At 39.8% G+C, this 26755-nt stretch overlaps 1 long non-coding RNA gene across 1 annotated transcript in view; it reads right to left on the reverse strand.

Moving 5' to 3' along the window:
• The window catches only part of LOC123943302, a 60102-nt gene that overhangs the window by 14339 nt on the left and 19008 nt on the right, over positions 1–26755 (reverse strand). The window contains exon 5 of the long non-coding RNA XR_006818612.1: positions 12743–12931. This is a non-coding gene — a long non-coding RNA (uncharacterized LOC123943302). The remainder of the gene's footprint in view (positions 1–12742; positions 12932–26755) is intronic.

Here is a 26755-nt window from a genome sequence, read left to right on the forward strand (position 1 = left end):
AGAGACTCTAATTTTTGGTTAAGTTCTTAAAATCCCTTTCTGGAAAAACAAATGAGATCACATTCCCCATTTTCCTGGTTAACGTGTCATTACCACCCACAGAGCCTCAAACAATCAGCTAAATTCCATTGTCATTCTGAATTTCTCTTCTTTCTTTTGTTGCGCATTCACAAAACTTATTCAGTCTTCTGCCTTCTCAATGGGAAAAATTTTATAGAAACTACCATAAACGATCCATAATTGTGAATGGCTTTAAAAAGCCATATGGAAGGATGAATAATCTTCCCTTTTGTTTTCATCTTTCCTAAATATCCTCTTGCTTTGTGTTTTGCGATACCTTTTGCACCCAGCTTTGGTCAAAATTGTCGTTGGCCATTTGCCAGTGTGAAATGTCTTACAAAATGAATTGCTTCTTTTGTAAATAAGAAAAAACTTTGAGAAATATTGCTTCGGAATACTGGGTTATACTTAGAGCTAGCCGGTAGCATTTTCTGTAGGGGCCAAGGACGGTGGTGAGTTTATTGTCTGCTCAGCATGTATAAATCATGATCCAAGTAATATTTTGTGCTCGCCTTAGTATCTTCTACTGGCTGTAGTTTGGGGCATCCCAGATATTTTTTCAGGAAAGAATCACCTATTTCCTGTGCCGGGATAGCCTTTCATTTTGGATTAAACTTTCAGAGGACACTAGTAGCAGATAAAATTGGGACACATCTTTAACCACCAATTTCTTGGCTGAGGCTTAACGAGGACACCCTGATTTTCAAGTGAACGATCTCACCCACTTTCACTGGCTTCCTTTTCTTCTTTTTTGCTGTAAGAAGTTAATTTATTCCTTTTACAATTTAAATGCCAAGCTCTTCTAATATTATTCTGGCAAGGTAACTTCTGACTTACCCACTCTTTCCTTTTCCCAGATCACCCTATGCTTTCTAGGAAAAAAAAAATCTCTAAATGGCACATCCTAGACAAATACCAGAGTTGGGAGCTCATTCTTAAACCAAAGAGGTTGTCAAAGTTATCCCAATAATGCAATAATGCATTGCGGGCAATTCATCTATAGGGCACATTATCATATAAATAATAATGTTTTGTAATTTTCACAAACTTAGATCTGATAGCAGAAGCATTCTTAAGTGAAGTTTTTAAAGCTCACATTCAAAAGAGACATAGTTCTCTATTTTTGCCCAGTGAAATGCATATATCTATTCACACTCTGAATCACGATGTAGGATTATTAAAATAACTGTCCTTTCAATACTCTTCTTTCCAAACACAATTATTCTTGAATCATATATCTTAATATAATATTCAAAATTATGAGGATAGAATGAAAAAAAAAACTTTACTGAAATGATGGGCCCTATAAAGGCAGGACTGGATTGATGGTCAATTAAATCTGTACCTGTATGCTTTCATTCATGATGTGGATTCTTTTTCTTCACTTCTGAAATTAGCTGAAATAAGATAAATTATGCCAAGATATCTGGGCAGGAAATTGCCACTAGGTGTGAACAAGAGACATCCAATCTCTCCATTCTAATGAAAATGCAATCAGTCATATCTAAACTGAGAAGAAAAGACAAAATATGCCAAAGACTCAAATATTTAGAAAAGCGCCTTAAAAATCAGTTCATGTACAACCTATGCTGAAAAAAACCAAATTACTCAATGAATAAATGTGAAAAACATCAAGCTTTGTTGGCTTTAAGTGTCTCTCCCATAGACTTTCTTAATGAAAAAAATTAAGAAAAACATCAGCTTAAATCTCTATCTAATACAAAAGAAAAAATATATATATATATGACATCTGGGCTCTCCTTAGATACACAGTATACCTAAGAGCTACTCAGAATGCATAGGAAATACATTATAAAATAATGCAAATACTTCAAAGCACAGTGAGCCAAGCCATAGCCAAATACTGAGCAAAAATACAATGATGAGGGGTGCCTGGGTGGCTCAGTGGATTAGAACCTCTGCCTTTGGCTAAGGTCATGATCCCAGGGTCCTGGGATCAAGCCCCGCATTGGGCTCCCTGCTCGGCAGGGAGCCTGCTTCCTCCTCTCTCTCTCTCTCTCTCTCTGCCTGCCTCTCTGCCTACTTGTGATCTCTATCTGTCAAATAAATAAATAAAATTTAAAAAAAAAATACAATGATGAGAGCCTGTTGGATAAGAAACATGAAGATTCTTTGTCTTTCTACATCATATCTCAAATATGTGAAAGCCAACTTTCATCTTGGGAAAGACTTCATTTTCAAAAGCAAGGCCCAATATTCTAGCGTCTTGGCATTAAACAGAGACTCTGGACAGCATAGTTTTAGTGGTAATGTTAATGGAAAACAATATTTACCGTTGTCACTACAAATAATATACTACTATCTTAAAAAATATTAACCAGGGGCGCCTGAGTGGCTCAGTGGATTAAGCCGCTGCCTTCGGCTCAGGTCATGATATCAGGGTCCTGGGATCGAGCCCCGCATCGGGCTCTCTGCTCCGCAGGGAGCCTGCTTCCTCCTCTCTCTCTGCCTGCCTCTCTGCCTACTTGTGATCTCTCTCTCTGTCAAATGAATAAATAAAATCTTTAAAAAAAAATATTAACCAACTCATAGACTTCACTACCTTGTGTGTGTGTGTGTGTGTGTGAGCATGCATATATGTGTGAATGTGTGTGTTTTAACACAAGTGTTTTCCTCAAAGAAACTTGGCCAAAAAAACCTCCTTCTTTAGCTGCTGGTGTATTTTGGTTTTCATATGTGGCACGGAACGAATTTCTGTAGTTGTGAACAACTACATTTGATTAAAATCTGTCAGATTTATCTTTTTAGCAGGAGAAAAGAAATATGTGTTTCTCCAGAAAGGAAATCAATGTGTCTTTATGATCGATGTGAGAAGAAAGCTAGATACTGTCACTTTAAGTGATGAAGCAGAAAGACAGGGTGGCTCCCTCGCTGTCATTACTGGCCAGTGACATAATTGTGGGGCAAAGCCCTATTTAAATTTTATAATCCTATTTATAGGTTAGACTTATATGGTCACTGACTTAATAGTTATCTCTCCAACTGGTTAAGTTACAAAGTCTTGTGTCTGAGGTGTCCATAGTTTGTTTTGTTTAAATTTGCTTAGCCAAAGTTCTGCTCTGTTGCTCTGTGCCCTGTAAGAAATAGTGCTTCCTTCCCCCGTAAGAACACACCACGTCGTCAAGGGCAGATAACTATAGCAGAGAATCTCCTTTCTCAAGGCAAACAGAAGAAAGAAACCTCAAAATCATCCCCCAGGCAATGCCCGAGACAAATGAAGCAGAAAGCATCCCCAAAGGGACAATTGGGAGACTGCTTCGTGACAAAAATACATCCAGAGATTCCCCCCTTTCTCTTGGGACCCACCGCACTCCCCAGGATCCCACAGGTCTCTAGATAAAGTTCTGCTAGATAGAAAAGAAAGCTTCAGCCCTAGCATTATGAAATTATAAAATGCTCCATTCCGAGACGGTACAACCAGCAGACACTTACCCTGTTAAGACAGCTTGAGAAAAATCAGGGCACGCCAAGATGTCTTCACTGCATGAATATCAGTGTCTTTGTGGTTTCAACCAGCAAAACCATTTTAATGAGCTGATAAAGCCATGACAGGATCTGTGATGTCGCATGTCGGCTAAAATTGCTATCTCTCTTATTTCATGAATGGCAGCTGTCAGTAAAGTATTTGAAGTGTTCATTTGAGTCCAATTTCAATAATAAGGTGCTATGAATAAGCCTCTCTCTTAACTTTTTTAGAAATGATAGGTTGCTTTTGTTCTGTAATTAAAGGATGTTTCTAGAAGGCATTCCATTGATGTGAGTGAGCATGTGTGCACTTTGTTTGCATATTAACCCAGACTTGATTCAACCATTTAATGACAGTGGATGTAGACCACCTATCTCAGGGTTTGGAACATGGTAGATATTGCTTAGAGGTTCGTTCTTTTTTTTTTTTTATCATTCCTCTCTTCAACTTGCATATCCTAAAAATTAAATAAGTAAGCACAAATAACTAATGCATTTGCCTAAAGCTAAATGATTCTCTTTTCCCCCAGTGTCCACATTCCCTCCCTACCTCACTTCTACAATCTCCAGGCTATTCAAATATCAGAGCTTAAGAATTACACATTAAGAATTCATTGGCCACCATCATATCCATTATAAGTGATTGGAAGCCTTCCCACATTTTATGTAAAACTGGAATAGTTCAGGTAGATTCTGATATTCTGGTAATAGACGCTATCAGGTAATGGTGTCATATGCTTCAAATACACTCATGGATTTGATTTGTTAATATTCTGTTTACAAGTCTTTATAGAAATTGGTCTTCAAAATCTATACTCTTTTTTTTTTTAAGATGTTATTTCTATATCTGAGAGAAAGAGAAAAAGCACGTGAGTTGGGAGAGGCAGGGGAGGGGGGAGCATGGGGAGAGGGAGAAAGAATCCAAAACAGACTCTGCTCTAAATGTGGAGCCTGACCTGTGGCTCCATTCCACAACTGCAAGATTGTGACCTGAGCCGAAACCAAGAGTCAGATGCTTAATCAGCTGAACCACCCGGGTGCCCCTGTACTGACTTGAACATCTATCTTCTCAAAATTATTTTAGTTTCTTTCCTTTTTATGGTCAAATAGATTTTGGATAACAGTGGGATTGATTTTTAAAACTGTAATGAATTCACTTGTAAAACCATCTAGGTCTGGTGCCTTTTTCAGTGATAGATCTTTTACTTTCCAATCTCCTCTCTAATAATTCATCTATTCATGTTTCTTAAACTAGTTCTTTTAAGAGGGTTTTTTTTTTTTTAACTAGGGAATTTTCCACTGCCTCTACATTTTCAAATGTATTTCTACGGAGTTATACATAACATCTGCCAGCTACTTCTCTCATCTTCATATTTGTTGTTATAGACCTCGATAATGCTATATCTATCTTGCTTTTCTCTCTCTTCATAAGTCTTGTCTGGGGTGTATCTAGTTCAATAAACTTACAAAGAAATCAATTTTGATTTTATTTATCCAATTTTGTGCTTGTTTTCTGTTCCTGTAGTTTTAGGTTTCATCTTTATTAATTTCCTCCCTCCATATTCCTTTGTATTTTACTTTTGAATTTGAGTTTTCTAAAATTTATTCTCAATCCTCATTATTTTTAAAAGATTGATTTATCTATTTGAGAGACAGAGCGAGAGAGAGAGAGAGAGCACGTGGTGCATGTGGTGGGGGAAGGGAGGAGCAGAGGGAGAGTCTTAAATAGACTCTACACTGAGTGCACGGCCTGACATGGGGCTTGACCTCAGGACCCTGAGATCACAACAAGAGACAAAACCAAGAGTCAGACACTTAACCAACTGTGTTGCCAAGGCACCCCTCAATCCTTCTTTTTTTTAAACAATGAAAATAATTGCAGGATACAAGTTTTTACCCGAGTACAAAGTTTGCTTAATGTCTCATGTATTATATACTCATACTATATTATAACTGCAGTTTTGTAGCTGAACATACCTCTATAGTTACCACATATACATATTATAATCTTGTGTGTATGTGTATATTTATAATACATACATACATATGTATATATATATATATATATATACACATATATGCATATCTCACAAAGATTAGGATGTCTTTCTCTTTAAGTAATTCTTTGTACCCCCACAGAGTACCTAGCACAGATTTTGCCCATGGTAGAATTAAAATGTGCAGAATTTTTAAAAGTTATAGGAAACAAAATACTTGGTAGAGTATTTAACTCAGAGAAGCCATTGCACACCTACCTATTTATCTTCCAAGAGTCAGGTGATGCTGGAAAACAGAATGCCGAGAGGAGGTGATTCTGATGCATTGGGTGATGAAAAGAGAAGGTGTGGCATCAGATTTAAGCAAGAGATGGGCTCCAATTCCACTTACTGCCAAGTGATTTACCTTCTCAGAACCTCAATTTATTCACATACAAACTAGGTTTAAAAAAATTCTACTTTTTTAAAGTTCTACCTACTCAGAAGGTTGTTATGAGGATTAAGTAAGATAATCATGAATGTGCCTAACATATTATAAGAGCTCCATAATGACGAGCTCCCAGCATTATTGTTATCAGCATTACCATTACAGTGGGGTCAGGGTAAAGAGGTAGTAAATAATTGAGGGGCAGAAGCAAGATAAGGGGAAGAGGAGCTGGGAAAAGGACAAGAAATAGAGGACTTTAGCCCAGTCTTAACCCAGTGGTCTTGGAACCACTAGTTATTTAAGGAGCTTTTAAACCATTTCCCACCACTGGTGACATTTCTACAGGCTGGGTCTATACTTTGTTTCCATTTTGCTAAATAACATTATATGAAACCTCTCACAAAGTGCGCTTCCAACCCCATTCACCCCAAAGAGGACCACAGGGATGGAGCACACCAGACGAGGTGAAATGGCAGAATAAGTATGCCACCACCAGCTGACCACTGAGGGCCCATGATTGGAAAACTCCAGCTTTATGGACCATTCTTGTGGAGAAAGGAAGCACCCTTTTTGTTTTTATTTTCTGAGTGAAATTAAGTCAGGAAAAGGTCAGCTCTACATTAGCACTACTCCAAGTCAGCCGGAGATCTCTTAGAGGCAACATAGGCTCCAGAACTCCATGGCTAGGTTCTAACTCCACTCCTGCCATTGACCAGCTGTGTGGCCTTGGACAAGGTGCTTAACCTCTCTGTGTCAGTAAAAGAGGGACTTTACTTACTAATATTTATAAAGCACTATTTTAAGTACTTTACATATGTTAATCTATTTAAGTCTTACAATAGGTATAGGAGCTTAGGTGAGATAGGGTGTAGTAAAGATTAAATGGTGAATATATTTAAAATTCTTATAGACCCTGTTTGGGTATGGAAGTGTGAGCTTCTATTGCCATCACTATTGTAAGTGTTATACATTAACTGACACCATTATCGTCACCGTCATCATCGTCACCGTCATCATCATCACCATCATCATTGCCATCATCATCGTCACAATCATCGTCATCACCATCATTGTCATCATCGCCATCACCATCATCATCATCACCATCAACACCATTATCATCAACATCATCACCATCATCACCGTCATCACCATCATCATCATCACCATCGTCATCACCATCATTGTCATCATCGCCATCATCATCATTGGATCAGTTGCAGTATAGCATTTGGTGGCATTTTTCTCTCTCCTCATTCTACCCTCAAGTTCTCTCCCCATTTCTCAGGCATACAGAGTCATTTTAGGATTTCCTCCACATCCCTGTCCTCTCCTCCTTCCCGTCTTACCTTTACCCTCCTTGTGTTCTGAGACCCTAGTTCTTCCTAGGAACCTAAAAGAATGCCAACTCTTCCCAGACCAACAGAGTGCCAACTATAGTGTGGGGGGTTCCCACCTACACACAATCTGAAGCTCAAAGGGTTATGACCAGTCCAGTCAGAAAACAGATTCAAACACCTGACCATTGACCCCCAAAGTCCAGGCTTGTCCTATTACAACCACACAGCCTTAACATATTCACCCCACCTTCCAAACATATTTTTTTACCCACCACTCTCAAACACTGAACTGGTTTGTTCACAAGGTATATCATCCAAGTTTTTAAAATAAAGAATCATGCTGGCTTGATGTATTTATATCATATCCTCAGTCGTCTATATGGTTGGATTTTTTTTTAAAGATATGTGAACTGATTTGTAGTATATAATATGCCTTCTTGACAACCAATAGTGTTTTCTTAGTCAAGTACATAAACCTCTTGAGATGATTATACAAATTAAGATGTCTTACTATACATATTTTAGAGCAATTTCTTGACAGGGAGAAAAGTTAGAAACAACCCAAATATTTAATAAATGTGAATTGTTTAAGGGCACATGAGGAAATCCAGAAAATGAAATAGTCTGAAGCCATAAAAATGATACTAAATAGGGGTACCTGGGTGGCTCAGTCGGTTAAGTGTCTGCCTTCAGCTCAGGTCATGATTTCAGGGTCCTGGGATGGAGCCTGGCGTCGGGCTCCCTGTTCAGTGTGAAGCCTACTTCTCCCTCAGCCTGCCATTCCCTCTGCTGTGCTTTCTCACTCTCTGTCAAACAAATAAATAAAATCTTTAAAAAATGATACTAAATGAATAGGTCTGTGTATGTAAAACAGGGTGCAAGTTTATGTACCTGTAGGGATATACACCAATGGGATCACAATGGTTGACTTGTAATGAAAGGGGAAATTCAGATTGGGAATGGATGTTCTTAGTCTTGCTCTTTATATATTCTAAAATTTCTCTGTAACAAGTATACATTGCTTTTATAATATCACAAAACAATAGAAGAAACTAGATTCTGGTGGAAAACACAGTCGTACTTACTTCAACCAGCTCAAACTGTCTCCAGTTAAGCTTTTAATCTGCTGTTTTATCAGACTGTGCATTTGTTTGATAGATGGCTAAGTTGCCCCTGGCCTGTCATACTGTTATTTGCTTTGAACTCCAAACATCTGGGTGACAAAATCTGTAGATGTTAAATATTGTTGTTTTGGTTTGGTTTGGGTTTTTTTAGTGTTTGAATGTATAGGAAAAGATACATAAAAATTCTTCATATCATCAAGATGAAATCAAGAATAACTAGTCCAATGCATTGAAGGCAAAACCAACCCCATAAGCTTGGTGCAGGAAAAGAAACAGAGATTGACCTATATCACCTTTGTGTGTCCCCTTTCAGTGGCATCCTGTAGAGCACGGGACACTGAGTGCACTTAGCCGTGTTGAAATAATCACAAATGCAGGTTCCTAAACCGCCTACTGCACTTTCTTCCTGTTATAACAGAATTATACTATACAAACTACCCCGTTGCTTCAGTATAAGGTTAACCATATTCATTAACAATTTTCAAAGCCCTTCTTTATCTTTTCTTTTTTAAGATCTTATTTATTTATTTATTTATTTATTTATTTATTTATTTGAGAGAGAGAGCGAACAGTGGGGAGGGAGAAGGACAAGCAGACTCTCCATTGAGCAAGGAGTTCAACACGGGGTTCAACCAAGGATCCCAGGATCACGACCTGAGCCAAAGGCAAACACCTAACCAAGTGAGCTACCCAGGCACCCCAAAGGCTTTATTTTTCTTAACCACCAGGAATGACCACTTTATATATTAATTATAATGAATACATGTTCAGGAAATAGTAAAGAGCTGAATTCAGATTTTTTTATTGAATTTATATTTTATATTTCTATTTTCTAATTAAAATCAGAAGTATAGCTGTTATTTATTTATTTATTTATTTTTACCCATATAAGAGAGAAAGAGAATGTTTGTGCCTGCTCAAAAAGAAAAATGTGGAGCGCCTGGGTGGCTCAGTCATTAAGCATCTGCCTTCCGCTCAGGTCATGATCCCAGCGTCCTGAGATCGAGGCTCACATGGGGCTCCCTGCTAGGCAAGAAGCCTGCTTCTCCCTCTCCTGCTTCCCCTGTTTGTACTTCCCCTGCTTGTGTTCCCTCTCTTGCTATGTGTCTCTCTCTGTCAAATAAATAAATAAAATCTTTTAAAAAAGAAAAATGTCTCTGAAAAATGAAAATTTTAGTTAAACACACAGATATTTTCTCTTTGTGCCATCAAATACAACAGGAATTGGGCTTGGAGGAATTTTGTTTTGATTTTGGTTATTTTTAAATTTTTATTTAGCCAATTGGCATTATGTGGAATGCCATAATGGAACTGAAAAACTCTCTTGTATTTCAGAAATCAGAATAAAATAAGTTGAACTTTTTTCTTGTACCTTTCTCAGAAGTTTTTGAAAAATGTGAAGGGCACAGGTTAAAAGTATTAAAAGCCATGTGTTTGTAAATAAGAATTGTAAGAATGGACATGATTGAATATTAATAAGTACTCAAACACTAAAGACATTTAAGAAAAATTAGCTTGTAAAGAGAAGAATGGGAATGATTTAACCATTGGTTTCAAATAAATAACAGGACGGGAGAAAGAAGGGAGGGACCATCTTGTTGCCAAACCCACTTAAAGACAATACTCATGAGAATTGGCTTTAAACTCTATTACGTCTTAGACCAAGTATAACTCAAGGTTGGGCCCATGATGAATATCTTTCAACACCTTCTACTCAACACATCTCCCATATGCAGGCCCCCTGTGATCTTCTGAGCCAGGTAGACAGATCTGTGTTAATGCTACCTACCACAGAATGTTCCAGAATGTTCCAAAAGGAGCCACTAATAACCCAGGCAAGTATCAAGGAAGAGCAGCTGTGTGGAAAAAAGACATCAGCTGCATGAGTTGAGTTTGATGGGTGAAGAGAAAAGGATTCCAGGGAGGGGGATCCACATGTTCAAAGGTCGTAAGGTCCCATAATGTGTTCAATGAATACATTTCTGTGTGACTATGGAGCAGGATCTGTGCCAAAAGGTGGCCCCATAGAATCAAGCCCTGGCCAGCTTTGCAGAAGTCTTCTTTCCACCATGTTAAGAAGTTGCCCGGTTTTGCCTCAGAGGTAATTGTAGTATTTATATAGTAAAGACTTTTTATAAAGAAATGACATAATGGTGTCAGCATTCTAATGTTGAAAATACCATTCTGGTAATAGTATGAAGAATAGATCGGTAAGCATGTAATACGGCGGGCTATTGCAATATTCCAGACCAAAAAATACACACACACACACACACACACACACACACACACACAGAACTGAATTAAGGGTGTCAGAGTTAGGGATGATATAAAGGAAGCAGGGTCAAACAGTGGTAAGTTGTTAGCAGGGACAGAACTTGTGAATGGTTTTGGTGAAGAGGAAAGACGAGGAGAAGAGCCTGGGATAATCCTAGGTTTTTACCTTGAGCAACCAAGAAGATGGTGCCACATTTTCCCGAATCGGGGCACACAGAGGAGAAATAGACTTTTCCAGAGCAAGTAGTTTGGGGAGATAGCACATTTAGTTTTCCAGGCATAGCGTTTATGGTATCTATGAGATACTTAATGAAAATTTTCATTTACTAGAAAGTAAGATCCATGAATTCAGGGACCTTGTTGGTTTATTTTTATTGGTTGATTTAGTTCAGCCGATCAGACAGGTGGCTTTCAACATAATCATCACTTCACACAATACCTGACAGATGATAAATGCTCAGTCAATTCCAGCTGAATGTGTGTTTTTGCATGAATTTGTGGGTCTGATCTCAGGACAGGCAATTTCAGCACTCTCTGGTTTCCAGAGAACTCTAGAACCTCCTTTGATGTCTACCAAGACCATTTTGCATCTTGAAATATTGTGATTCTGGTCCACTCCCAAAGGAGTGAATTACAGAAATCTTACTAAGAGTCCTAGTGGTCCTATTACTCTTTGTGTACAGATATATAGGCAAGGTTGTTGGCTTCCTGACAGTTGAGGAAAAATTACAAAACCAATTTTTGAAGTGGTCAGACTGAGCAGAATGAATGGTAAAGTCATAGCATTGGAGTGAGCCTCTGTTTTTTTTTTTTAATCAGACGTATGGCCTTCAAGTTGCTATTGAAATGGTTAGGAGAGCCAAGCATAATTGTTGAGATGGCCGTGATCCACATATACACCAAAACTCTAAAGGAGATTGTTACATTAGAATGAGTAGCAGTGAGAAGTGCATAGCTCCAGCAGAAATCTGGAAAAGACTTTAAGAAAGGAAAACCCCTTTAGTAAATGGCTCTGCTACTTGGAGAAGTTGGAACAAATCTTCCTTGCCAGAGAAGCTTGAATTACCTGCCTATCCCTTTAAGCATTTTCTTGTACAAATCAAACACAGATGGCCCATTACGTTTATGACCTCCTGTCAATTACTCTAGATGGAGCATGCATTAATTATTGAAATATTTTCATAGTATACAAGTTTTTAGTGGTTACATTGCCTCAGATAATTTCAACTTTCTGATGAGAAGCTGGCATAAAGTATTTTATTTATGAAAATTAATCTCTTGAATGTAGTAAAACCTGCAAATACAGTAGTCGATTTTTTTTTTTTCCATTTAACAAAGCCAAACTAAAAATCCTGGCCTCTATCCTTGGAAGTTGGCGTTATGTTAGCTTTGCCTGCAATACATAAACTCTGCCAAAATCTATTACAATTGTAGTAAATTTTGATTACTGGAGTTGTTTGTTATTTATGTCTAGAAGATAAAGATAATATTGGGAATAGCCCTCTTCCACTCAATGTATAAATTACATCCATAAAATATCTTGTTTTGTAAACAGTAAAATAAAAAAAAAAAGACGACTTGGTTGAAGCTTCAAATATTTGCATCTACTTCCGTTCGAGTCAATAAACACTTCAGATGATGTAAAAGTCCACAGAGCGTTTAGAGCTTTAACTGTGCCACTCGTTTTTTTGTCAGGCATGGTAAACAAAACCCTGGGCCATTTGACTATTAAAACAGCAATAAGAATGTTCCAGTGAAGCCTCACTCTTGGAGAACATGAAGACACTTGCAAAGGGACCTTAGAGAAAGGCTTCTGTATTTTCTGTCACTCTGGAAGGACGCTATTCATTCAACAAACATGGAGCACCGACTCTGTGCAGACAACCCCTCTGGGCATTTGGAGTACATTGGGGAACAACAAAAATGTTTCTGCTCCTACCAGGAGAGATTCTAACAGAATCAATTGCTTCCTTTCATCTAACTCTTTGCCCAGAGAAGAAAGCTAAATCTCAGAGAGGTGAGCTAACTTACCTAACATCGCCCATCAAGAAGGCTGTAAAGTCAGAAGAGGAGCCCAGGTCATCAGAGCCCATCTTCTCAGTCCACCATATTCTCTTGTGCCTTTCCCATTTCCAACTGACCTTTTTTGGTCCTTGAGAAGTTCATACTTGCATGTAGTTAGCTGGACTCTCTTCAGTAGACGTTTTCAGTGGACTAACCCTAGGAAAAAAATTCTTAATTTAAAAAATGAGTTGTCTGTGTTTCTTCTCTCTGAAATCCACATAAGTGTAGGGTAAGAATGCTACAAATAAGACATCATCACAAGAATGCTGATTCACAGCCCAGTGGGAAACAGTGGCCCTAGAGGGGGCAAGCGAAGTTCATGCATGATCATTGGCTTCATTCTCTGGCCAAAGCCAAAGATGGATTGAAAACTGGAACTCTAGCAAGACACACATGGAGGGTGCTAATGGCATTGTGCTTTCACAATGGCTTTGTAGAACATGGAGGAGAGCAATCCCTACATATTGTGGTGGCAGCCAAGGCTGGAAAACTATGGTCCCTAGCTAGAGTCATGCAAGGGTGGGGGAATTCTGCATATGTATCAGGTGAAAGTGGTGTATATCTACTGGACCCCTCTCATAGACATTCACAAAAAACACTATTGATGGGAGAATTCACATAAAAATTAATGACACTGAGTAAATGCTGTTCAATTAATTTGGGGTGTTAATTTTGCCAATCTAAAAAAATAATTTTTTTTCCAACCACAAAAAATAAAACTCTCCCCAGTTTATTTAGCACATCATACTTTCAAAAACCTTCTTGCTCTTGGTAAGAGAGAGTCAGAGGGCTGTCTGAGGTCATATCAAATTTGACAGATGACAGCCTAGAAACTAGGCTTCCTGATTTACCACATCAAGCTCTGGATACTCGTTCAGGCTGCTTCTTATTCGGTCCTCATCAGAGTCTATATGAAAAAGCGTCATCATGGTCATTGGCCACATGAGAGCCTGAAGCTCAGGAACACAGAAAAAAGTCAGTCACCAGGTCAAGTCAGAGAGAAGTAACTGAGCTTACAAAGTAGTCCATTAAGGGTGTGCTGGTAAGAAGGAGGGCACATGTAGGAGAAGCGAAGTTATACTGGAAGAGAAGATAAAATGTGCAAGAATAGAAGTATGTACAAGGCAAAGAAACTGTACAGAGGTAGAAGGAATTAATTTCATCTAGCATTGAATAAAAGTCCAACCAGTTGCAAATGTACCTAATTTGTTGTGATCAAAACTATAAGATATTGGGATTTGTTATGTAGGGTCTACAGCTATTGTTTCTCCTTTTTTTAAAGATTTTATTTATTTATTTGATAGCAAGAGCACAAGCTGGGGGGGCAGGCAAAGGGAGAGGAGGGAGAAGTAGACTCCCCACTGAGCAGGGACCCTGATGTGGGGCTCAACCCCAGGACCCTGGGATTATGACCTGAGCCGAAGGCAGATGCTTGATGACTAAGCCCCCCGGGTGCCCCTAAAGCTGTTGTTTCCGATGAGAGGGCATAATAGAATTACCTCGGAAGCTTGAAAAAAATGCAGTCTGATGCTTAATGAGTCAGCAACTTTGGACATACAGTGCAGAAATCTGGTTTTTAACAAGCCATATTTGGAGCCCTTGATCCAAAATCCTTCTACTCAAGTATGGTCTGGGGACAAGCAGCCTCTTAGGAACAAAGACTCTTAGACCCCACCCAGGCACAATGAATGGGGAAGTGCCTTTTAACAAGATCTCTAAGTGACTTCCTCTACACTGGACAATTTATAAAGAGCACTGGTGGACAGCATCCCTTTCCTACTTTGTATTCACCTAATCAGAAAAAAGAAGTCAAGGGCGCCTGGGTGGCTCAGTCGGATAAGCATCCAACTCTCGATTTTGCCTCAGGTCATGATCTCAGGGTCCCGGGATCGAGCACCTTGTGGGGTTCCACACTCAGCAAGGAGTCTGCTTGAGGATTCTCTCTCTCCTCTCCCTCTGCCCCCCTCCTCCACTCATGCACTCTTTCTCTCTCTAAAATTAAATAAATAAATCTTTAAAAAAATAAAAAGACAAGACAAAATAAGCCAACATGACATAGAGTGTTCTTAGTGAACCCATGCAGGGCCTCTATCCCCAACTTCATTTCCATTCAAACATTCTAGATTTCCATCACCCTCTGATAAAAAATTACAAAACAGCCAATCAAGATTTTCTCCTAAGTTTTGTGAAACACAGCATCTAATTCATGGGCTATCTAAGTATTTCAAGCATTTCCAAAAGTCACCTGTGATATTTTGGGGCAAGTAAATCACCATTTGCACATACCTCAATTTCCACTAACTCTCCCATTTCCCACAGTTTCTTGAAGACAAGTAAAGCACCCTGGCAATCCCATCTGCTAGTTTTCTTGCCCCACACACCCCCATAAGGTAATCAGTCCATCAAGATCAAGAGACATGGGTGTGTTTAAAGTAGCTGGGAAAGCTATAACGAATTCTACCCTCGTGCTAAAGCATCAGGTTCCTCTTACAAGTGTTTGTTTAAACCAGTCCCCTTGAGGGGCGCCTGGGTGGCTCAGTGGATTAAGCCGCTGCCTTCGGCTCAGGTCATGATCTCAGGGTCCTGGGATCGAGCCCCGCATCGGGCTGTCTGCTCCGCGGGGAGCCTGCTTCCTCCTCTCTCTCTCTGCCTACTTGGTCTCTCTCTGTCAAATAAATAAATTTATTTTATTTATTTATCAAATAAATTTGTCAAATAAATTTTATTTATTTTATACAAATAAATTTTATTTGTCAAATAAATAAATAAAAATCTTTTAAAAAAAACCACAAAAACAAAAACAAAAAAAAAAAACAGTCCCCTTGAGTGGAATTGGTGCAATTTCTCCTTGTTTGTAAGGGCAATGCATCCTCTGCCCTACTTAGGGGGAAGCCCTCCAGCCACCATTCCAGGGTAACAGAGGAAGAAATTCTCTTCCTCCAGCCCAATTGTCACCACTCAGCTGGGAGCAATACAGCTCATGCAACGCTTAGGTTTTGACAGGCACTCACTACTTTACTATATAATGAAAGAAATTTTAAAGAAATAAAATTACTTGCAATTCTGCCACCCTGACAAGTTCATGGGCCATATGCATAGAAAGTTAAGTTTACATGTGGTTGGCCATTTCCCTTTCCTTATGTCAAAGCTGGTTTTCCATACGGTTATAGAATTCACAGCTTTTCCTGCCCGCATAGCACTTCAGTATTGTTATGCTATGTGTATGGCATCAATCTACAACTCTTGGACATGGAGTTGGCTTCCAGTTTTTCATTATTAGAAATACCTTTTAACAGCCTGTATTAGAGTTTTTAGAGATTCAATCCCAAGAGTTGACAATGATCTTTAAAGAAAAGAAGAAGTTGGTCTGTGGCCAGGACTGCATTGCTAACTTACATTAGGCTCCTCATAAGTGTATACCATTAGTTAGAAGGGGGAGCAGGCAAAAATGTTAAAAACTATATAAAATCAATGTTTTTTATCTTAAACATCTCCTGAAAGTACATGCCCTACTAAGAGACCCAAAAGTATCATTTTCATCCATGAATTACTATACATAATATAGACTAAATATGTTATTCATATAATGGGGTTAGCTTCGTTGCACTTAAAGGTTCTGAGTTACAAACAATTCATGGGTTACATCGTCGGCCATTTCCTGATTAGATGCCTGCAAGAGAATAGAGCTGAAGAGAAACCTGCTGTAGCCTAGCGTTTTAATACAGCTGTAATTTGATTACATTCTCACTTTCTGCTTTAGACTGTGGAATTGAAAACACATTACTCTCCATCACTTAGAATCTCCTTAACCTTCATTGAGGTTGTAGTCCAGCCATTTCGCGTAGAACTAGCCCAACATCTGACTTCCGTTTTTCCCTCCCTTGTTAGCTATCCCCCAAAACGATGGCGACGCTGGTTGTGGTGGAGCACGAGGAAGATGGCAGAAGCCACATTAAGTACACAATTTTGAGAGTAAGGTCTCCCCTGGAGTTCAGGGAAGGGGGATCTAGGGCATGAGAAGAACATAGAGGCGGCAAGATTTCGAGAATCATGACTATTTTTGTTTTGCTAAGTAAAAGGTACATAAAGGAGGAGAAAATATGTTTTAAAAGACTGGTCTGGAGACAAATCCATGAAGGACTTTGAACGGTAGGACAAAGAGTCTGAATAGGAAAATACTGCAGTAAGAACTCATCCAAACTAGGTTTTTGTTTCATAGATGGAGTCAGTGAAATGGGTCGAAGACAGGAGGGCGTCTTGGGGTAAATATGGAGCTTCCATAGTGTTTCAAAAGTTGGTAGCAACAAGGGTCTGAAGAGGCAGCAATGGAGAACGGAGAGTGGGACATGGGTAGAAGGTTCTACAGAGGGGAACAAAAACTCACTGAGTGAAGGAGACAAGGAAAGTTGTTCTTAGCAAGTCACTCCATAACAATGTCCTTCCTAGACCCTAAGCCCTAAGCAAACACCAGCTTGTTACAAGGTTATCTTCTCAAATGTAAAAATCTATAGGCCTTTGGTATGAAACTGTCTGAAACAATGATTCGAATCTGGGCATCAACGTTATGACCAAAATGGAAATATGCAATTGACTTTACGGCACACATTTGTAAAGGATGAACAGTACGTTTGTTTTAGTCTGGTTTTTTGACTGCTGCCACACAATCTCTGATTAGCTGTCCACCTCAATGGGCCAAGCAGCCCAACTTCTAGACATTTGGCCGGTGAGGAGGCTGGTTGGCCCAGCTCACTCTGGAACAAAGAAAAGTCAATGATAAGGCACTTTGGATGTTCTCCATCTTCTTGAAGAAGCAAAGGCAAAGTTTTTAACCAAGAATAAGAGTGACTGAGTGACATATAGGCTGGAGTAGAATTGAGAAACGTCGTATCAGAGATTCTAGTAGAACTTTCATTTAAAAATTAAACTGGCTAGGGGTGCTGGGTGGCTCAGTTGACTTTTGCTCAGGTCATGATCCCAGGGTCCCAGGTTCAAACCCCGCATCAGGCTTCCTGCTCAGTAGGAAGTGTGCGTCTCCTTCACCCACTCCCCCCTTGTATTCCTTCTCTTGCTGTGTCTCTCTCTGTCAAATAAATAAATAAAAATTTTTAAAACTTAAATTGGCTAGATAATTTGGCAGTAACTATCAGAAGATGAAATGTGCACACCCAGCAATTTCACTTTAAGTGTCCATGCTAGACAAACACTCTTGCATAGGAGTATCATAAGCATGACACATATGGGCATATGAAAGAAATACTCATAGAGTACATAAGGAATTATGTCCAGGGATAGTCAGCGCAGCATTGTGTCTGAGCAAAAAGGTAGTAGGAATCTGTGCACATTGTACAAAAATGACTCGATGAGCATTGGTATGGCCATACCATGGGAAATTCTTGAAGCACTTAGAATGATGTATATCTGTTTCTACTAGCAAGGGAAGATCTCCAAGGTGCTGATGAGTGAAACTATCAAGCACACAATGATATGTTGCTGAATATGACATGTGTTTTAGTGGTTCTTTGGATAGGAAAAAAAAAAAGAAAAGTTTGCTAATATAGATCATGTCAAGGAAATTGGAGAAAGCAACTGAGGTTGGAGATAGTGGCAGAGAGCATGTTATCCTTTGACTCAAAACTCACAAGACAGTAAGTGTATGGTAATTGTTTTGAGTTTCAAAATTTCTGTGAAAATTGTAAATAACCTTGGCCCAAAGGAATCTTTTCTTTTTTCCCCCACCAAATATCTGTTCTCATACCAAAGACCCCTTTCCTCTAAAATGATTCTTATTTTTCTTTTTCCTTTTTAAAGTCAGTGAGGAACTGGGTTAATCCAGAAGTTAGTGGTTGAATAGCAATGGATAGATAGACAGATAGGCGGATAGATGGATGGACAGAGACAGACATGGAAACCTCCACTGGCCAATCTCCCTCAGAGTTACCAATTTCATACAGGGTCACCAAAGCAACTCTGTTCCATGCAGTTTTGTGGTCCCCACAGCTTAAAACACAGGGAAAAATAAAGATCAAATGACATGCCATTGACCTGCCACCTCAGGGAGATCACTGTGTATGTCATATTTAAAAAGGAACGGGAAACGCCTTATCTTCCCGAAATGAGATCCACCAATGGAGCCGACTTGAAATCAGAACTCAATAATCTCGATTGGAATTTATCCACTGGAATATTTTTCTAGGTTCAGACATAAGTGGCAGCAAATTATTTTCTAAATGAGAAACTATGTCTACAGTACCTTTATATGAGTTCCAATCTTAGAGGACAAGGTAGAGCTAATGTAACTTTAATATAGTTTAGCAGACAGTGATTACTGCAAAATCGTCTTGTGCTCCCTCAGGATTTTTTTTTTTCACTTAAGAACTTGATGGTGTTTGGGGGAAAGTGTTATAAGAGGGATTCTAGCCCGCAACAGAAAAGAAAATATTAACCCACTATGTCGCCAACCGCTGGACTAATCTTTCAAGCAATTCAAAGACAGAATCACAACATGAGCCCCAAAGGGCAGTTTAAATATTCTGGAAAAATGCTAAACAGTCCTTCGCTTACAAAAGACCACTTTGGTGGGTTTTCAGTTATTTGGGGCATGTTGCTTGGACTCCCTGATGCACAAGTCAACCTTAATGTAAGTCGTTTTCTTTTTTCATGTGTTGGAAAGCAAGAACCGCAGAATATTTCTCTGAGCCTAAAGCTAGACATGGTCTGCCACGCTGAGCATGTGAGAAGCGCACGGGGAAAGAGGGTTTAATGAGTAACTTTGCAGGAAAAGACCCTGAAAACTTCTCCTAAACATTAGACCCGTACTTTCTGTCTGAAACACACACAGACAGAATCTGATTCACAGCCTCTAGAAGGCTCAGAGATGCTGGCGGCACTGGTAGGGAAACTTCAGAAGTCCCTGATTAGTTCAAGTGCATCTAAAGGTTTGTGCGTACTCTCCACCCGTCCCCAGCCCTGTCCCCGCACTCTGCCCCCCTACCTCGTAGCCCCCCATGTCCCCCATTCCCCCAGTCAGTGTCTGGAGATACCGCGTTGACTGGAGTTCTCCCGGAGAGAAAGATTGATAAAGCAAAGCAATTGGAGTTATTTCCTATGCATGAAATTGATTAAATGCTTCACTAAATGGCTTATAAATTTGCTTCTCATATTTCTGTCACCGCTGAAAAGATTACAGAAACTCTGCATATAACCATGTTGTATACAATACCAAATTACAAAAGGTTGTAAAAACTAATGTTTTGTTTAAAGTTTTGAGCAGGACCATATGCCTCCAGTGACCTTGAGTAAGCTATTTTAATTCAAACCATTTCAAAGAATAGAAAGGGGAGAAATATTCAACTCCATAACAACCCAGACGAGTCGGTAGGTAAACCTCCGTTAACTCGGCTGAACCGGGCGCGGAGCAAACGCCCTCCCGCAAACGCCTTGTGTCTCCAAAGCTGGGAAGCACATGGCGGGTCAACAGGGATATATTTACAAAGACAGGAAAATAGGGCTTTAAGACCTCCCAGAGCCGACTTGGCGCTAGTAGTTTTCATTCAGAGACATAACCGAATGAGTTCCGAGTCTTGCATGGACTTGCAGGACCGCAGAGAAGACAGGACAAATATTAGCATGGGGGGGGGGGGCGGGTAGGGGTGTCCTATGTTTAGCGGTTTTGTGTGTCTATTTTTTCATCTTCAGGCATCTTTTAGATGCCACTTCAGTTCTCTTCTTTCTTCCATGTGAGAACGCCTTCCAACTCTTGAGGAACAATGGAGGGGGGCTGGGGGCTGGGGCGGGATTTTAGCAAAGAAGCAATTTATAGGCGAGCACGTGACCTACAGATGTTCCTTGGAAAACGAATCCCCTTTCTTAACATGGCCTTAAAAGTACCTTGGCTTCTGCAGGGAAAATGATATTCTTCCATAACATTTATAAGACATTATGTCCCCAGCAAGAATTAACACTTGGCATCAACACACAGCTCCCGCCAGAACTTCAAGAGAAGAAGTTGTAAAGCTTCTTCAACTTCAACCCAGGATGGGCTTCGGATCCTGACTGGCCTGACCTCTGCGGTCCAGGTCCGCAGCCTTGGCTCAGCTTCGGGAAGAGCCAGTGTGGGGACTAAGGGGCTCCACCACCACAGCTTCCTAGCACCCAGTGAGCCCTAAATTATCAGGGCGGTGCTGTCAATGGGGAGCAGAAGGACTTTCCAGTATCAGGCGAGGGACACGTCTGCTTTTGCATGAAGTTTCTGGGTACATGTAAGAAGTGGTGATGGAATTTTCTTTCTGGGAAAACACAGTGTAATTTAACTAGTAAAATCCAGATTTTTTTTTTCTCTGTCTCTCTCTGTCTCTCTCTGTCTCTCTTTTGGGGTGTGTGTGTGTGTGTGTGTGTGTGTGTGTGTGTGTGTTTTAATGAGTACCTATTCTGGGAGATATGCCAAAAATTCAGGGATGATTTAACCTGGCCATCACTAGCTGGACAACTTATTTAACTCTTTGGTGATGGTTACATGAACCTTCTTGTTGGCTTCAAGCCACCATGTAATTAACATTGATGCCAGACACAGAGGGTTTAATAAATTATAACAAGGAAAGACGGCCATTATTCTACAACATAGAGAATAACTACCTTCTGCCCACAGGTGTTTGCCATCTTAAAACATACAAACCCACGGTTCCTAAAGCTTAGCCCTTGAAACACTCACTCTATGAGATAATCCTTCCTCAAAGGATTTTTGTGGATCAGATCCACTGGGCAACACTCTCCTGGAGAATTACCATCTATGGTAACATGGTAGGGGGTTCTGCTGGAAACGAGCCTCACTCCATTTAACCTGGGCTTTCTCACTTGACCCAAACTTCTTTTAGTATTAATGCTTAGAACCTTGGAATTGTTCTCTGAAACATACTCAGGGAAATATATTTAAACCTACTGCACGTCTGGCAGAATAGCCCACCTCTTTTGAGAGTTTAGCAAGCTCTGGAAGTTCCTTCAGTGAAACTCTCAGCCAAAGTATGAGACATCCGTAAGTTCCCTGCAAGGAAGCTTTGCCATTCCTCTTCTCCGTGTGCTATGCCAACATTGGGTGATGCAGAATTTCCTTTCCTACCCGGGCCAGTTGCATGTTTAGGGACAGTAGCTACTTTTTTTTTTTTTTTTAAAGCAGATCTTTCCAATCAACGCAAGAGCCTGTGGGCATTGAATGCCCAGACAAATATTAGTTACATTTATAAATGTATGCTCCATGTACCTTGATTTTTTTTTCTTCAGATGATTTTTTCCACCTCTGAAGATTTTTAATATTTTATTTATTTATTTGACACAGAGAGAGAGAGACAGCGAGAGAGGAAATACAAGCAGGGGGAGTGGGAAAAGGAGAAGCAGGTTTCCCACTGAGCAGGGAGCCCCATTCGGGGCTTGATCCCAGAACCCTGGGATCATGACCTGAGCTGAAGGCAGATGCTTAACAACTGAGCCACCCAGGCACTCCCCCCCACCCAACCCGCCTCTGAAGATTTTTAACAAATTGACTTCCCTCTTCTATTTTAAACAATAGACGAAAGCCATGTTTATTCCTCCGTTCCTATAATCAAAGTCACTCATGCATCAAGATCATTGAAGAAAATCTGGCAGAGTGCGAGGAGAGTGGCGCAAATCTGGAGATAAGCTTGGGTTTACCTTCATTGAGTTTTTTAAGTAAATCATGTATTTGCACACTTCTGCCTCTTAGCTAGTTTGAGTAACAGATCACTCACTAGGGGCATCAGAGGTGACGTATGAGAGCAGGACCCCTGGTGAGGATCTTCACTGTACAGCTTTGGTTCTCAAAACTGTAAGGTGCCTGAGAATCCCATGGAGGCTGCTTCCAGCACAGGTCTCAGAGCCATGCCCCCTGGCTTCTGTTTAGGTAGGTCTGGGAGGGGCCTGAGAATCTGCTTTTTTTTTTTTTTTTTTTTTAAGATTTTATTTATTCAGGGGCGCCTGGGTGGCTCAGTGGGTTAAAACCTCTGCCTTCGGTTCAGGTCATGATCCCAGGGTCCTGGGATCGAGCACCGCATCAGGCTCTCTGCTCAGCAGGGAGCCTGTTTCCTCCTTTCTCTCTGCCTGCCTCTCTGCCTACTTGTGATCTCTGTCTGTCAAATAAATAAATAAATAAATAAATAAAGATTTTATTTATTCATTTGAGGCAGGGAGGGGCTGAGGGAGAGGGAGAAGCAGACTCCTCACTGAGCAGGCTCCATCAGGATCTGAGCCGGAGCCAAAGGAAGATACTTAAGCAACAGAGCCACCCAGGCACCCCAAGAATCTGCATTTCTACCAGGCTCCCAGGTGATGCCGAGGCTACTGTTCGGGGACCCCACTTTGAGAGCTACAGCTGTGCAGCAGCTCCCTAACGTGTCCGATCCAACAGGTCATAATAAACCCAAGCCACAGCCCCTACGATGGAAAGTTTTAGGGAGGAGACACAAGAATCTGGATTTTTAATAAACTCCCCAAGCAATTCAAAACATGCAGGTCTGGACTACTTCAGCCAGAGAAGCGAGGCTCGCCTCTTAGGTCAGGGCCTTGGGTCTTGGTCCCCCCGGCTGCCTCTCGGCGAGGGAGTCTCCCTCTTCAAAGTGCAAGAGGGCTGAAGACCCGGGAATGCCTCATCCAATAACTTGTCCAGTAATTGGTATATTGATTGCTAATGTCATCATGTTTTAGTACCTATAAACCCCTCACTCTATTACACAGCCCCCAACAATCCAAAAAGTCATTGTTTATTCATTGTGACTCCCAAACTGGCCCTTGTCAGTTCCTGCTGGAAGGCTTGCTGATAAAAATCAGCAGATGATTGGACGCACACATTCTTAACATGACTGACCCATGACATCTCCGAGGGCAGCCAGGGAGCCTGTCATTATAGTACAATACTTCTCTTTCTTCCTCCTTATCTAGCCCCAGATGACTTTGAGATTTTTATTAACTCATTAATGACTGAAGATGTCATTAGGGCCAGTAGAAGGGTTTCCTTTTCTTTCCATTCCTTTCCTTTCCTTTCTTTCCCTCCTTCCTTCCATCTTTCCTTCCTTTAATGGGAATAAGTGTACACTTCGCTCATGGTAGGAGGGGGACAAGCTCATGGATGAAACAGCTAAGACAAACCAAAGGGAGAGACCCTTTCCCTCTACTAGAATTTGAAATCTGATTTATGGGTGCTGGGAATGAGAACCTGCACACGGAAATACCAAGTTGTTTTAGAAATACATTGGGCAAGAAAAAATGGGCCAGTCCAATAAAGAAATAGCAACCCATAAAATTCAGCAATTTCCATTGTGTGGTAGGCTCAAGCTTTCCAACCTAACAGCTAAATAAAAAAATAAAAGAAAAAAGAAAAAGAAAAAAAAAACCCAAATAAGGCTATTGAAACCTCTAAATGTTTCTTACCTACACATTCATTAAACCCCATCTTGTTTCTGCGTGCTTTTAATTTTCACATCTGCAGAACTGCTTTTAAAAATCAAATTAGATCTTTTGAAGGCACTTAAATTGCAACAACCTTATGTTTTTTTATATACTCTCGGGTTTCAGCCTTTTTATCTGGGTTGTGTGTCCAATTAATGGGATATCTCAAGGAAGCACTAATCATTCCGAAAACTTGAGAATATAAAAAGCAAGCAGACTATTTTCATTATAACTGATTGGATTGAGAATAAGCTACAGAGGAAATGTTCAATAATTATGATAACTTTTTTTAGATGAGATCACAAAAAAAGTCAGTCACATAAGGTGCTTTTCACTGCAGCAAAGTCTTTGAAGTCCTGTTTTCATTTGATTCCTCTTCGGGGTTCAGCCTCGGGCATGTCAGGAGGCTGGTTGGAGAGTGGGTTTACACTGATTTTATCAGCCTGGATAATTCACTTGGCAAAGAAAATGTCTGTTACTAGATGTATCTCATATGTTATTAAGTGTTTATGAAATTTTACTATTGTCAAAACACATTGTGAATTAACAGATCCTCATCACACATGGAGAAACGACTCTCTCGGAGCGAAAATTGTTGTCTGAAGACTGAAAAAGATTTTTGCCCAAGGAAATTACTGTCAGTACACTATGACCAAGATTGAAATAATGCCTTAAGCCAAGTTTTATTCTTAAATCACCTAATTACCTCTTTCTTTCTGTATTTATTTGCCTGGTGGAAAATTTTATTCATTAAATGCTATGTTAATAGAATAATTAGTTAATATTTGCAGATTAATTAAATGCAATAAATTTATCTAATTCAGTAATAATAACAGTATTAAAATGTTTTTTTCTTTACCTCTCTGTATATGAGGCCAAACATCCAGAGAAAACCTGGGAAATAAGAGTCAAAAACCCAGATGTTTTTAAAGATCCAGATGTATAGTGTCAAGTAAAGAAAACAATCAAGGATTTTAAAATTTTTTTTCCATTTTCATACAGATGTTTGGTGTCATATAGACACAGTCTTAATCTGCTCAGTCATAATCACAATGTTCTTTAATATCATTTGCCAATATTTTAATCCCTCTGTCACCAAATTATCTCTAACAATCCTGTTTAATCATTCATAGGGGAAAACACAAAAGATATATTCCTCAGGAAAAAAGATATGTGTATGTATATATAGAATGCCCAGCAGACTCAAAACACAAGAATACCAGCCAGAATGGTGCCCAAGTCTTTATGTTGAAAAACACTTCCTATCTGCATTTTCAAATGATGAAAGATAATTCAACTTAAATGGTTGGAATGGCAACTTAATTTTAATTGACATGCACGTGCTAATTTCAATTTCTAGTAAGTAGTTTAGGAGAATAACAGGCTCTCAAGTGTAAATGATGGCCATCTTTTCAATGGGGCTCTTTTCCCAACTTACTCACTTACTGCTAAGTCCCAAAAAAGACGATGTTTTAGGAACGATTTCCTGTTCTGGTGACTTTGGGTATAGAGAAACCCCAACCTAGAAATGTAAAGGTTTGATATGGAGCCCCAGCACCTTCAGGGTCTAACTGTGGGAACTTGAGCTAGTCACTTAAGCTCTGAGCCTCAATTTTTACTTCTTTAAAATGGAAATAATAACCCTGCCCCCAATTAACCTGAGGATCTGATGAAAGAACTCTGGAATTGCAGGATGCCTAGCAAGTACAAAATTATCATTAATATGTAACATATTTTATCATTAATTTTATGTGTTATTGTTTAAATGTTATCACGTGGAAGTATTGTTACTGTTAATAAAGAATTCAGGGGCACAGGAGAGATAGCCACGCTCAAAAAGATCTGGCCAGCAGCGCCTGGGTGGCTCAGTTGGTTAAGCATCTGCCTTCAGCTCAGGTCATGATCTCGGGGTCCTGGGATCGATTCTTGCATTGGGCTCCCAGCTCATCAGGGAGTTTGCTTCCCCCTCTCCCTCTGCCCCTCCCCACCTCTGTCTCTCTCTCTGTTTCAAATAAATAAATATAATCTTTAAAAAAAAAATCTGGTCAGCTATTTTCTATTTACAAATTAGTATGACCATAACCCCTGGGTGTGCAAAACAATATCAGATTCCCCTCCCCCATGTTCCTGTGCCCTTCCTTCACCTTGCCTAGTCCAACTGAGAAATCATGTTAGTACTACTCACTTTATGTTAACTAAATGGACTATTCACAGATCCCACTGGATGGGTCTGTATTACAACGAGGCCACTTCTGTCAATCTAGAACCATATTCTCGGTCAACTGCTGGTCTTAACTTCAATGGCAGGGACTCCAGTCCTCACATTATACCAACTTGGTGGCTCCTTAATACTCAAACAGAACTCTTGGTTTCTATCAAGGGAAATTGCTTTCATTTTGCTTTGTTTTGTTTTGTTTTGTTTTTGTTTTACTATTGATAAGACGTATGCCCTGAGAAGTTATCATCAAAGACCAAGCCAACCTTCCTCCCCACAATCTGACCAGGTATCTGAGTGAGAAATTGACGCAT

Source organism: Meles meles, chromosome 6, assembly GCF_922984935.1.
Source record: "Meles meles chromosome 6, mMelMel3.1 paternal haplotype, whole genome shotgun sequence".
Taxonomy (NCBI): domain Eukaryota; kingdom Metazoa; phylum Chordata; class Mammalia; order Carnivora; family Mustelidae; genus Meles; species Meles meles.